The sequence below is a fragment of the Neofelis nebulosa genome, chromosome 5 (assembly GCF_028018385.1).
Source record: "Neofelis nebulosa isolate mNeoNeb1 chromosome 5, mNeoNeb1.pri, whole genome shotgun sequence".
Lineage (NCBI taxonomy): Eukaryota > Metazoa > Chordata > Mammalia > Carnivora > Felidae > Neofelis > Neofelis nebulosa.
The window spans coordinates 56619613-56635165 of NC_080786.1; the positions used below are offsets into that span (position 1 = coordinate 56619613).

The 15553-nt window shown below is 35.3% G+C and overlaps 1 long non-coding RNA gene across 2 annotated transcripts in view; it reads left to right on the plus strand.

The window, feature by feature from the left end:
- Positions 1-4717: 4717 nt before the first annotated feature.
- LOC131511371 (uncharacterized) overlaps positions 4718-15553 on the plus strand; it is a 96457-nt gene continuing 85621 nt past the window's right edge. For both annotated transcript variants that reach the window (XR_009261491.1, XR_009261492.1), the window contains exon 1: positions 4718-4795. This is a non-coding gene — a long non-coding RNA (uncharacterized LOC131511371). The remainder of the gene's footprint in view (positions 4796-15553) is intronic.

Here is a 15553-nt window from a genome sequence, read left to right on the forward strand (position 1 = left end):
CCCAGCAAGAAAAGAGAACTGCAGGCCCATATCCCTGATGAATGTGGATGCAAAAATTCTTAGTAAGATACTAGCAAATCGAATTCAACAGCATATAAAAAGAATTATTCACCAAGATCAATTGGTATTCATTCCTGGGCTGCAGGGCTGGTTCAACATTCGCAAATCAATCAATTGGATACATCACATTAATAAAAGAAAAGAAAAGAACTATATGATGCTGTCAATCGATGCAGAAAAAAGCATTTGACAAAATTCAGCATCCCTTCTTACTAAAAACCCTCGAGAAAGACGGGATAGAAGGAACATACTTAAACACCAAAGCCATTTAGGAAAAGCCCACAGCTAATATCCTCAATGGGGAAAAACTGAGAACTTTCCCCCTGAGATCAGGAACACGACAGGGATGTCCACTCTCACCGCTGTTGTTTAACATAGTGTTGGACATTCTAGCATCAGTAATCAGACAACAAAAGGAAATCAAAGGCATCAAAATTGGCAAAGGTGAAGGCAAGCTTTCACTTTTTGCAGAAGACATGATATTAGACATGGAAAACCCAACAGACTCCACCAAAAGTCTGCTAGAACTGATACATGAATTCAGCAAAGTCGCAGGATACAAAATTAATGTACAGAAATGACTTGCATTATTATCCATTAATAATGAAGCAACAGAAAGACAAATAAAGAAACTAATCTCATTCACAATTGCACCGAGAAGCATAAAATACGTAGGAAAACCTAACCAAAGATGTAAAAGACCTGTATTTGGAAAACTATAGAAATTTTATGAAGGAAATTGAAGAAGACATAAAGAAATGGAAAAACATTCTGTCCTCATGGATTGGAAGAATAGATATTGTGAAAATGTCAATACTACCTAAAGCTATCTACATATTCAACACAATCCCAATCAAAATTGCACCAGCATTCTTCTTGAAGCTAGAACAAGCAATCCTAAAACTTGTATGGAACCACAAAAGCCCCCGGATAGCCAAAGTAATATTGAAGAGGAAGACCAAAGCAGGAGGCATCACAATCCCAGACTTTAGCCTATACTATAAAGCTGTAATCATCAAGACAGCTTGGTACTGGCACAAAAACAGACACATAGACCAATGGAATAGAATACAAACCCCAGAACTAGACCCACAAACGTATGGCCAACTCATCTTTGACAAAGCAGGAAAAAATGTCCAATAGAAAAAAGTCTCTTTAACAAAGGGTGCTGGGAGAACTGGACAGCAACATGCAGAAGAATGAAACTAGACCACTTTCTTACCCCATTCACAAAAACAAACTCAAAATGGATGAAGGACCTGAATGTGAGACAGGAAACCATCAAAACCCTAGAGGAGAAAGCAGGAAAAGACCCCTCTGACCTCAGCCTCAACAATTTCTTACTTGACACATCCCCATAGGCAGGGTAATTAAAAGCAAAAATGAACTATTGGGATCTCATGACGATAAAAAGTTTCTGCACTGCAAAGGAAACAATCAAGAAAACAAAAAGGCCACCAATGTAATGGGAAAAGATATTTGCAAATGACATATCAGACAAAGGGCTAGTATCCAAAATCTATAAAGACCTCACCAAAGTCCACACCCAAAAAACAAATAATCCAGTAAAGAAATGGGCAGAAGACATGAGTAGACACTTCTCTAAAGAAGACATCCAGATGGCCAACAGGCACATGAAAAGATGCTCAATGTTGCTCCTCATCAGGGAAATACAAATCAAAACCACACTCAGATACCACCTCATGCCAGTCAGAGTGGCTAAAAGGAGTAAATCAGGAGACTACAGATGCTGGCGAGGATGTGGATAAATGGGAACCCTCTTGCACTGTGGGTGGGAATGCAAGCTGGTGCAGCCACTCTGGAAAACAGTGTGGAGGTTCCTCAAAAAATTAAAACAGATCTACCCTATGACCCAGCAATAGCACTGCTAGGAATTTACCCAAGAGATACAGGAGTACTGATGCATAGGGGCACTTGTACCCCAATGTTTATAGCAGCACTTTCAACAATAGCCAAATTATGGAAAGAACCTAAATGTCCATCAATTGATAAATGGATAAAAAAGTTGTGGTTTATATATACAATGGAACGTACTTGGCAATGAGAAAGAATGAAATACGTAGCAACGTGGATGGAACTGGAGAGTGTTATACTAACTGAAATAAGTCATACAGAGAAAGACTGATACCATATGTTTTCACTCTTATGTGGATCCTGAGAAACTTAACAGAAGACCATGTGGGAGGGGAAGGGGAAAAAAAGTTACAGAGGGGGAAGGAGGCAAACCATAAGAGACTCTTAAAAACTGAGAATAAACTGAGGGTTGATGGGGGGTGCGAGGGAGGGGAAAGTGGGTGATGGGCATTAAGGAGGGCACCTGTTGGGATGAGCACTGCATGTTGTATGGAAACCAATTTGACAATAAATTTCATATTAAAAAAATAAAGTTTATTAGAAAATTGTAAGGTTTAGAAAATCTCTAGGAATATAAATATGTAGATATGTATATGATGTATATGTATATATGTGTGGCGTGTGTGTGTGTGTGTGTGTGTGTGTGTGTACACACAACATTCTTCATTAATGACAGCATAAGAACTTCCTTGAGAAACTGAAAAAGGGTAGATGATGCCTCTACTATATGTAACTACTTATCCATTTTTGTTACTTTTCTTCTCATTACATCAGTAGTCTTGGTGGAATTGACCATCTCTGGGTAATTCTTTTTACCATGGCATGGATGATAACTCAACTTTTTGAACTTCCTTCATAGCTTGAAATGAGACAGAATTGGAATAGAAAATGACTCTCTAAAATTCTTTCTTTGTGAACAGGCTTAACATGTTGAGCACTAAGTTGTTACATTCTTCTTGAACTAGAATATTTTTCCCCATGGCTAATCATCTAAATTACTCCATTTGCAAGCTATGGTGGTAAAAATATGTGAAAATCCTAGACGAGGACCTGGAGCTATAACTGGCCCTGGGAAATAAATCTGAGGGAGTACTAAATGGTAGCATCTATGTAACAGAACAGTCAGTATTTGAGGCAAGACGTTCCTTCACATTTTTCTAGAAAATCAAGAACACCTTAATTGAACAAATGCAGTACTAAAAATTAGGAGCTAACCATCGGGGAATTTTATTGCCAGAGTACTGCAGTAGGATTATTTAGTAACTTGTACTTCATTTTTTGTTTTCTTAAAAGAAGTAATTTCCACCTGTCCAGTCCTAACTCTACCCTCAACTATAGAACAGGGATAAAGAAAGGACACATGGTGTTTTAGGCTGAGTATTGCCTGTTAAACTTCATTCATGGCACAGACACATAAATGCAAATATTATTGAATCAGTAATATCTATTCTGAGATTTGTATGCCTTTTTTCACTAATCATTTTTTCTTCTTTTGTGTGGATCACATCATAAACTACATTCAGTCTGTCTTTATCATATCTATAATGGTAATGATTTTCAAAAACTCATTATGTCTATTTTTCCATTCTTGTCTCAGAATGAATATTTTGATCTTTCTGACAATAGCATAGAGACTGACAGAAGTCTCCAAAGCAAAATAGGAGCGTATCTAAAACCTGGTATTTCTCTGAGCATTTTATTATTGAATCGACCGTTTTTAACTGGCTATTGCTATCTTATCAGAAAATAAACAATGGTGCCCATACTAATAGTTATAGGCAAAAGGTTGGTGGAAAAAACAAACAAACAAACAAAAGCCAAAACCCTCACTTTTAAATGACAGAAAATGACACCTAATGCTGAGTAGAATGACTTAACTAAAAAATAAATAAATAAAACAATACAAACCAAAACCAAATAAAATGATAGAGACACAAAATAGAAAGGTAAGATCTTGATTCAGTGCCTTAGGTGAAAGTTGTATCTCACATTGTCAGTAGCATGATTTTATGATCTTTGAATAGCTCTCTTTCATTTGATGTCTTCTATTTATGGAGGACTTTTGAGAATGCATAATTTTAAAACTCTCACTGAGGTGGAGACAAAGATGATAAAGAGTGACAACTTGTGTGTCTTCTCAATTGAGGGTCATCTATTGAAGGACCTATCTCCTGGTGATTAACTGCTATTCTAGTGGCTATAAGTATATGACAGTGTGCCACTTTTAATGCACTTCTAAGACATTTTAATTTTAGGAAAAGACATCAAAAAAAGTCCTCAGATTTTGAGCTTGTGGAGACTCCTTGGAAGGATCCTGAGAACAAGAAGATTGCACCTGGATGCAATAAGGCTAAGTTTATTTCATGAGTCCTTTTAAGACCTTTTCATGTCATCTTAAACTACTTTAAAGTCCAAAATTGGGGGAGAAATAGCCAACTTTGTAGAATAATACTTGATAACTTTTACTGTGAGAATCCATGATTCTGTAGGGCATACAGGCCAGAGAGAACACAATTATCTATGGAAGCCCAAGAGTATCTGATTGTTTGGATACTATGAATTGAATAATGTCAGTGGCTAGCTCTCCCTGAAAATGGAGGAGGAACAATAATATTTTATATAAGACAAAGATTTCCAAAGCTCTTTTATACAGTCTCAACAAACTGGTTGCCCTTATCATTAGAGTAATAGATTGGAATTCCCAAGGTGAGAACTCAAAATCTAAGTGTGACATCAGCAAGATGGAGGATTATGAAACGCTAGACACTCCTTGTCATGGAGACATGGATTAACAACAACATTCTGATAAAATACGTCAGTGAGAAATTCAGAAAGCAGTTAAAAGGTTCCTACATCCCAGGTGAGAGCAAAACTAATTGCATCAAATCCCCAGTAGGAAATTTGTGACACTTTCTACTCTCTCAGGCTTCTACCCTCCAACCCCACATTAAGTGCATTACATTTGGGAAGATACCTCCAATTCACATCTTCCTGAGGCAGGAAAGTCAAAAGTACATCCAATTGACATTTAGGGAGGCTAACCAAGGGACCACTTTTTGTCTCTCCTGTATCCAAGTACTGACAGGAACCTGGCACTTGGCTGAGGTCTCTGAAAACAAATATGTTAACTGTGCACTTGAGTCTGCAGCACCATAGATGAAGACTAGCTGTAATCCCAGTATGGTGATTTACTACAGGACCAGAGAGGGTACAATATCACAGACACCAGGGGGATCTTCTGAGCAGAAACTAGCAACCTTTTCAGATTGGAGATTACATCCAAAAGCCCAGAGAATATGTACCCAGAAAAGGCTTGAAAGGTCTCCAAATCTCTAACAGTAATGAGACCACAGGATCTGAGATATTTGGCTGACTCTTCAAATGCTGAAATCCCAACAAAATATAATAAGACATGCAAAGAAACAAGAAACTGTGGTACATTCAAAGAAATATATTATATCTCCAGAAGTTGAACCAGAAATTGAATTATCAAAGAAAGCAAAATTACCATTGTAAGGATTCTCAGTCAGTTTAAAAGAGATCACAGATAGACAACTAAATGAAATCAGGAAAATGTATAAAAAGTGCATGTATGACCAGAGGGATAGAAAATATTTATTAAAAATAAACAAATTTGGACCTAAAAGAATATAACTGAATTGAAAATTTTACTAGCAGAAACAACACCTAATTTGACCAGATAGAACAAAGAATCTGAATTTGAAGGAAAGACTTCCAGATTTACCAAGGCAGAAGAGCAAAAAGAAAAAAAGAAGACACGTGAAAAGATCCTAAGGGATTTATAGAAGACCATCAAGTAGAACCATGTATGCATTATGGGAGCCCCAGAGGGGGAGTAGAAAGGAAAAGGTGCAGAAAATCTCTTTAAAGAAACAATGGATTAATTTTTTTTTCAAATCTGAGAGAGAAATGATCACATAAATTCAAGAAATTTAAAGAACTCCAACTAGGATAAATTTGAAAAGAGCTACACCAAGACATGTTATAAGCAAACTGTCAAAATCACAAAAAGAAAAGGCAAGAACTTTCATGTATAAATTAACTCAGATTATCAGTATTTCCCAAGAGAAACCTTATAGGCTATAGGGAATGAGACATTACATGCAAAGTACTGGAGGACAGGGGAGATTGCCAACCAAGAATACATTATCCATTAAAACTGTCCTTTAAAAACAAAGAAAAAATTAGGACTTTCCCAGGTAAACAAAAACTAAGGGAATTTGCCACCACGAGGCTTACCTTGTAAGAAATGCTAAAGAGTCCTTCCTACTAAAGTAAAAGATGATAAGCAGCAACATAAAACCACACAAAAATATGAAATTCCCTAGGAAAGGCAAATATAAGATGGACCACATGTTAGGCCCCAAAATTTAACAAATTTAAGGAATATCAAAACTATACAAATATCTTGTCTTAACAAATTTTAAAAGATTGAAACTTATAAAAAGTATCTTCTCTGACCACAGTGGTATTAAACTAGAAATAAATAGAAGGAAAATGGGAAAATCCACTTGGAAACTTAGAAATGCCTTCTTACACAACCAATGGGTCAAAGAAAAATTATAAGAGAGTTTAGAAAATATCTGAAGATAAATGAAACTGGAAACACAATACATCAACACTTATGAGATGCAACAAAAGCCGTACCAAGATGAAAGTTTGTAGAGGTAAACATACTAAAATTTAAGAAAGAGTCAAATCAATGACCTAATCTTATGTCCCAAGACACTCCAATAATAAGAACAAACTAAACCCAAAGTGAGCAGAAGGAAGGAAATAATAAAAATTGGACCAGAGATAAATGATAGAAGAGAAATAATAGAAAAAAAATTGGTAAAACCAACAAAATGGACAAACCCTTAACAATCTAAGAAAAATAAGTAAATTCAGAAATAAATATTGTAGAACACTACCATAAACAATTTTTAACAATTTAGACCAAATGTATAACCTAGAAGAAATGGATAAATTCCTAGAAACATATAGCCTAACAAATTGAGCCATGAAAAATACATAATCTGAACAAAACTACAACTTAAGGGCTTGATGCAATAGTCAAAACCTGGCAATATAAAAAAGTCCAAGACCAATAGATTCCCTAGAGAATTCTACCAAACTATTTTTTAATGTTTATTTATTTGAAAGTGAGAGAGTTTGAATGGGGGGAGGGGCAGGATAGGGAGAGAGAATCCCAAGCAGGCAATGGAGCTAGATGTGGGACTGGATCCCACACTGAGAGGTCATGACCTGGGCTGAAATCAAGCGTCAGACGCCTAGGGGGGCACCTGGGTGGCTAGGTGGCTTAAGCATCAGAATTTGGCTCAGGTCACGATCTTGCAGTTCATTAGTTCAAGCCCCACCTGGGGCTCTGTACTGATAGCTAAGAGCCTGAAGCCTTCTTCAGATTCTGTGTGTCTGTCTCTCTGCCCCTCTCCCACTCAAGCTCTGTCTCTGTCTCTCTTTCAAAAATAAATAAACATTAAAAAAAAAAAAGAGTCAGATGCTTAACTGACTCAGCCACCCAGGTGCCTCACTACCAAATTTCTAAAGAATAACAGCAGTATTTCTCAAACTCTTCCAAAGACTCAAAGAGAAGATGACATTCCCAAACATACTTTATGAGGCTGGTATTACCCTGATAGCAAAACCAAATAAAGACACAACAGAAAAAAAAACAAAAAACAAAACAAAAAACAAAAACACCTACAAACCAATATCCTTGAGGAATACTGATGAAAAGTCCTAAACAAAAAACTGGAAAACCAAGTTCAACAGCACATTTAAAAGATTATATGTCATGAACATATGGGATTTATATCTGGAATGTAAGATGGTTAAATATATAAAAATCCATGTAATTCATAACATCAGTAGAAAGACAAAACCATATGATCATCTCATTAGAAACTGAAGAAGAATATGACAAAATACATCACCCTTTCATGATGAAAACATTTAACTAGGAATAGAAAGAAACTATCTCAACATAATAAACACCTATAATAAAAATCCCACAGCTAACATAATGGGGAAAGACTGAAACCTTTTCTTTTAAGATCAGGAATGAATGAGCAGCACATTTGTTTCCCACTACTATTCAAAATGATACTGGAAGTTTTAGAGCAATCAAACAAGAAAAAGAAATAAAAGGCATACAGATGAGAAAAGAAGATTTAAATTTATCTATATTCATATATGAGAATATATTATATGTAGAACATCCCAAAGACTTTACACACAACCACAAACAAGCAATAAAAAGCCCTGGTACAACTAATAAATGAATTCAACAAAGTTGCTAGATATAAAATCAATAGCCAAAAATCAATTGCATTTGTATACCTTAACAATGACTAATCTGAAAAGGAAATTAAGAAAAAAAATCTGATTTACTATAGTACCAAAAAGTAAAAATAAAACATTTGGGAATAACCGAGGAGGTAAAAGACTTAGATGACTTATACACTGAAGATTACAAACCATTGGTAAGGAAATCAAAGGCAACCAAAGAAGAAAAGAAAAGAAAAGAAAAGAAAAGAAAAGAAAAGAAAAGAAAAGAAAAGAAAAGAAAAGAAAAGAAAAGAAAAGAAAAGAAAAGAAAAGACAGACATGACCATAGATTATACCACTTACTATTTAAATGTCCACACTACCCACGACACAAAGCAATCTACAGCTTCAATGCAATCCCTATCATAATCTCAATGTCATTTTTCGCAGGAATAGAAAAAAAAGTCCCACAATTAATATGAGATCTCGAGTGACCCCAAACAACCAAAACAACATTTTTTTTCTTTTTGAAAAAGGAAAAGTTGGGAGGTGTCACACATCCTGGTTTGAAAACATACTATAAAGAAACAGTAACGAAGATGATGTGCTACAGGCATAAAATGTGTATATAGGCCAATGAAACAGAATGGAGAGTGCAGGAATAAACTCTTGCAAATATGGTACGGGGATTTTTGCCATGGTGCCAAGAATGCAAATGGGGAAAAGCAGTTTCTTCAATAAATGGTGGTGGGAAAACTGAATATGCATATGCAAAAGGATGAAGTTGGAGCCATTCCTTACATCCTATACAAAAATTAACTCAAAATGGATTAAAGACCTAAATATAAGACCAAAAACTATTAAAACTCTAGAAGAAAACGTAGGTTAAAAGCTTCTGGAGGTTGGATTTGATTTGATTCTTTTGATATGACAACAAAAGTATAGACAACAAAATTTTAAAAAACAGACTAACGGGAGTTTTACAAAAGAGCTAATGTCAGGAATTCACAAGGAACTTCTACAATTCAACAACAACAAAACCCACATAACCCAATTTAAAAATAGGTGAGACTTAAATATTTCTCCCAAGAATATTTACTAATGGCCAGTAAGCACATGTCAAGATGTTCTCTTTTACTAATCATTAGGGAAATGTAAGTCAAATTACCTCACACCCTAAGGGTGGCCACTATCAAGAGAACAAAAAATAGCAAGTGTTGTTGAGAATGCAGAGAAATTGGAAACCTTTATACACTCTGGGGAATGTAAAATGTAAACACCATATGGAAACCAGTATGGAGATTCCTAAAATGTAAAATAGAATCACCATACAATCTAACATCCAACTTGTGAGTACCCAGAAGAATTCAAAGCAGGATCCCAAACAGATATTTGCACACTTGTGTTTATCACAGCATTATTCACAATTATCTAAGAGGTGGAAACAACATAAATGTCCATCAACAGGTGACTGGATAAAGAAAATGTGATAAACATTTCTTGTGATAAAGAAATGTGATAAATGGATAAAATGAATTATGCAGCCTTAAAAAAGAGAAGTCCTGTCACATGCATCAAGGTAGATGAAACTCCAGGGCTATATGTTAAATGAAATAAGCCAGTCACAAAAGGACAAATACTTTGAGTGTATTTATATGAAATATGTAAAGTAATGAAGGAAACAAATAAGAAATATTTGCAAGAGCTGGAGGAATTCATGTTCAATGGGTAGAGTTTAAGTTGCAAAATTAAAAGGTTCTAGAGAGCTGTTGCATAGCAATGTGAACATATTTAACACCATTGAACTAAACTCTTAAAATTGTTATGATGACAGATTTAAGTTATGTGCTTTTTTATCATAATAAAAATCTAACTATAGTTTTGCTAGCAACATAGCCATAGCTGTTCGGCAAAGTGAACCCGCCATCCATCTTGAGAATAATGAAATGATAATCAGGATTCTGGTTTTCAAAATTCATCCTGGAGGTGGTTGTACAAAATCTATTTGGAGATATTTAAAAGAATCCTACTTTTTGCACTCTTTCCATATATACCGTGTACACAAAATTATCTTGGTTACATATTAGACATTTATCAGGAACATTTTCAGCTATTTTTGTAGATTGCTGAAGTTGATTGAGTATACTACTGGCGATTTGTTTTGGCTATGGTGGGTAATTTGATGTAATTTTTTTGCAAGATTCCATTTGATGCCTTATGATGTCATCAAATATTATCCTAAAGGCCCCAGAGATTATAATGTTATTTACAACCACATTTTCCAAATATTTCTTTTCTGATTTTGGAGATGATTGCTGAGCCATCATGGGTTCTTTGATACTCTCCAAAAGCACTTTATTACCTGGGTAGATTTTAGTGATTGCTCCCTTTCTGGTATAAAGGTCAGCTGAGGCATTTCGTAAGTATTACTCCCTTTTGTACAAGGCTTTACCTTTATACATCTAGGCAATAGAGCACTTAAAATATACTCAATCGTTATAAAACAAATAATGTTTATTTTTGAGAGACAGAGCATGCGCACGCGCGCACAAGTGGGTGAGGGGCAGAGAGAGAGGGAGGCACAGAATCCAAAGCAGGCTCCAGGCTCTGAGTGGTCACCACAGAGACCCCTGTGGGGCTCAACCTCACAAACCATGAGATCATGAGCTGAGCCAGTCAGATGCTTAACTGACTGTCACTCAGGCCCCCCAAAATATCTTTACTCTTAGTTAAGTTTCTGAGATCAAATAATCTTGCGGTTTCTGTATTATCCCAAATCATGGCCTACTCCAAAAGTATTGCTTCTATCAGCAATTAGCTTTCTTATTTATTTCCACATGCTTAGCAACCTCAGTGAATGATGAGTGAGTTCTGTAATCTCAACTGAGGTTTGTATCTGGTAAGGGGACCTATTCTAGGGGTGAAATCAGATTTGTTGTGTTGTATAATGCCTGACATTTTCCTGTTCACATCATAGACTATGGTCCCTCAAATACAGAATTTTCTAGGGAAGACCATTTTAATAAATGTACTTGAAAAAATGGACAGTTGTCAGAAAGATGGTAGAACATTAGTGAGTTTTCCCTTCTTTTAGTAGTAAAAGGAAAGTTAGATGGAAATGTTAGAGGAATAAAGGGATATAAGAATTTACCTCCAAGGTATAAACCATATCCTAGGGGATTTATTACTTTTGAAAATATTAACACATGAATTGGAAGTTTAATATTCTTTATGAGCTAAAATAGGAGGTAGGTAGTTGTAATCAATCTTAGAGGTCCCCTCATATGTAATACAAAGAGTTCATTTGCATATTTGGATAATACGAGAATTACAGGGAAATCTATGGATCCTCAAGGTCTTAATACTTGAAAAGTACTAAGGACAGTGCCTCAGTAAACACCATGGACATCAGTGTCTCAGTATATTGTTGTGTTTTCCAAAAAACAAATGACATTTTTTTGTTGCAAAGGGACACTCATGTAAAGATTATAGACTGGGGCATGGGAAGTATCCATGGGTTATTGAAAGCAGACTCTGAGGCAGAACTTGTGTGACAATGACAGATGTTTGAGTTTCATATTCCCATACCTTCATCTATCAAAAATTTGTAGACTTGTTATTTAATATTTAGATGAATATCTCCATGATTATTTAAAGATAAAATAGAAAGTTGGGCACTTGTTTCTCATTCAGATCACCTTCACTGATCAGCCGCTTAAGTTTATTCTTCAGTTTTTTTTTTTTTGTTTTTTTTTTTAGTGAACAGGACACTTTCTTATAGAAACAACTGCTTGCAGTTTCTGCCCGTGCCTTCTTAAAAGGCTCTCTTCTCTCATACATTCCTGTATATGTAATGACCAGAAGGGATCACCTATTGTTTTGTTTGTAAGGCTATCAGCATCAGTTTTTCCTGGGTCTCATTCTACTTTATTCTCAATGTTCAGAAAGTAGTTGGAGGTCTGGCAATGGGACAATCTGTTACAGTTTTGATGTAGTTTAATCTCTCTGTTTCTGGTTAAGGCTAGTTACAAAACATGAAGACAAAGATTGGACACATCTGCTTTGAGAATGTACATCTGGTTGGTGCATAAAAGGATTAACCTATTCCTGAAGTCTTTTCTTTGCTTGTAGGACTGTATTAAAATATAATCTATTTTCATGAATCCAAAGATATTATAGAGAATTTTTAGCATTTTGAAACCACCCTAGTTCCTTATGCAAAATGGGGTCTCTCAAATCAGGATCTTCCTTTTCTTCATTAACAATCCATTACATGCATGTGAGATTCATTCTTAGAACTACTCTAAATTCTTTTATAAATTAATGTTCATCTTTTTGGGTTTTAGGATTTTAACAATATCTTTCATCTATTACCAAGACAAGGTCTTAAAATAAACTATAAGGGGCTTGTTTTATTCTAATTATAACTCAACTTTAATAGGCAATTAGGCATTGGAAGTTTCATTCTGGGGGAGGGGGGTCAGCCGATAGATCAGATAGAAAGGTAAAGGCAGAAAGCAATGGACTCATATATGATAAGGGAAGGCATATGTTGGAATAAAAACCATTAAGTTCAATTTATTGTTTGGGGAATGTAAAAGAGTTAAGTTCTTCATATACTTTGCCTTTGTGACACAATTTAAAATGATTTTGTAATCTGAATCTATTTGGAAGCTTTCTTACATTAGTTAAATGCAGAACATTGGATGATTGGGGTTTTACTTTTTTTAATTCTAACTTATTTTTCAGATGAATAATTTATTTTATTTATAAGTTTAGATTTGGCAAACATAGGAAGAAAAGGGTCTTAGTGAGCAAATCTATTTTTTTTTTGAAAAGCAAGCGGTTTTGGGTTTTTGTTTTTTGTTTTTAGTGTGTAATTTATTGCCCAATAGGGCAACTGTTGCCCAGATGAGCAAACTATTTGCCTAGATAAATTGCTTTTCAAGAATTTGCTGAAGCAAATTGCAAAGTTATTTATTGGTTTGTGGACTCATTTTCTGGGCAAGCATTTACTGAAATAAATACCTAAGTTAGGCTGATAAAGACTGTCTATGTTCTAAGTCCCAACAGTTGAGTTATATTGAAACACATGGTATCAATTTCACAGAAAAGTGTAAAACTTCTTTTCAATTATTAAAGCAGGCTATTGGTATCATTGGTCCTAAATTTATTGGGGGAAAAAAAAGGTAGAGTCTGCATACTCTATCACCCAGATCTTTGGGAAACATGAAGTTATACAGGAATTTTATATATAAAAATCCATACATACTATGTAGTAAAGAATTTAACCTGCCCAAGGAGAGGTCTGGCCTTTTCTTTCAGCTCCTGAGAGGTAGTCACTAGTATTTTGGAATATCCTGCCTGATAAAAGTGCTTGTTTACTTGGGGGCCTTGGGACACACTAAGTTGTCTACCATTGTGATTTCTGGTAAGGATCCCAGTCTTATTGTATCAACTGGACCACCAGATGGCCTGGAGGGTGAGGTCAGCCATGTGGACAGTTAACCATGTCCTGGTGATAAAGTCCAGGTAAAGACTCTACCCATGATGTGTCCTGAGTAACCTCTTGTTGCCAAAACTGCATGCATTTGTCATACATAATTGCTGGAAGGAGAGGACAATTGGAAACTCCATGTTTGGAAACTTTTAGACGCTGCCCATGGGTCTCTTCCCTTCACTGATATTAATCTGTGTCCTTTTATTACAACAAACCATAAATGTGAGTATGACTGCTTTCAGTGAACTCTGTGAACCCATCCAGGAAATTAACAAAGCTAAGAGTGATCTTGGCAACCACTGAATTTGCAACCGGTGTCAGAAGTGATGTGGATCTTGTGGTCTGTTTCATAACTTTGCATATACATATATACATGTATATATTTAATATATGTATGTGTATATACATATATACGTACACATACATACATATATACTTGCCTTCCTCACTTTTAATATATGAGATATGAAAATGTTACTTTTATAGATGCTACATAGTGTATATCTATCATACAGATGTATCAAGAATTCAATCATGAATAATAATTCATCTTTTAAAATAGTCTTGCAGAAGTTTTCATTTACGAATGAGCACTAAAATATTATTATTTTGAGGTTTTCTAGTTTATTTTCATATAATTCAGTCAAAACTGTATAAAATATTACATCAGTGCTCTCTTGAAATGCTTACACATAGTTAAATATAGATGTATTATTATTTCTCTATTTTAAAACTTTAAAGGCATTTCTTTAATATTACCCAATTTTTCTTATAAAAAGATTTGTATGATAAACAATTTCTTTCATTCAAAAGAAATAGAAACTTGGTTTAATTTAAAGGGAAAAATATGACTGCAGATGATTTTCTCTGTAAGATTTTATTTTCCTTTGGTTAATTGGGATAATTTTATTTTACTTTAGCAACCAGAAAACTAAGAATCAAATTGAAGCCCAATGTAAAATATAGTCACAATCAGATAATTAAGGTTAAGTCCTTTAATATCTGTATCTAAATATTTTCCTAAATACTAGCACAATGTTTCTGAAACAGAACTGATTATTATTTACTAATGGCAAATAATGCACCCCAGTTTTCCTATGCCATAATTTCCCCCCTCTAGTGTGATGTGATGAGAAGCAGATATCACCCTAATATACCAGGTCAGGATTATAGGTAAGGAATAATAATAATAAAAATGAATCTGTGCTTTTATTAGAATTGAGAGACAGCTGATGTTTCACCCCTTCCCATTTTGAGAGTCTCCTTAGGAACATAAGGAGAAGGTCCTAGGTCCTCTTGCTTTGTAATGTAAATAAATTTCATCAGGGGAAGGGGTATGGTGCCTGGCTGGCTCAGCACATCACTCTTTTTTTTTTTTTTAATTTTTTTAATGCTTATTTATTTTTGAGAGAGACAGAGTGCGAGTAGGGAAGGGGCAGAGAGAGAGGGAGACACAGATTCTGAAGTAGGCTCCGGGCTGTCAGCCCAGAGCCCGATGTGGGGCTTGAACTCACAAACGGTGAGATCATGACCTGAGCTGAAGTCAGACACCTAGCCAACTTACCCCCCAGGCACACCCCAGCACACCACTCTTGATCTTAGGGTTGTGAGTTCAAGTCCCACATTGCTCGCAGAGATTACTTAAAAATAAAATCTTTTTTAAAAAAATTCTTCACTGGGGACGTAAACCTGGAGTTTCCAGTCTTACAACCCAGGTATGTCTCTGCCACTGCTTTACCAACTGAGTTATGTAATATTCTCAATCCTTTATTGTTGTTTCAAAAATATTCACAGCATCTTCACTGGGAGTAGAATCTATGTCAACAA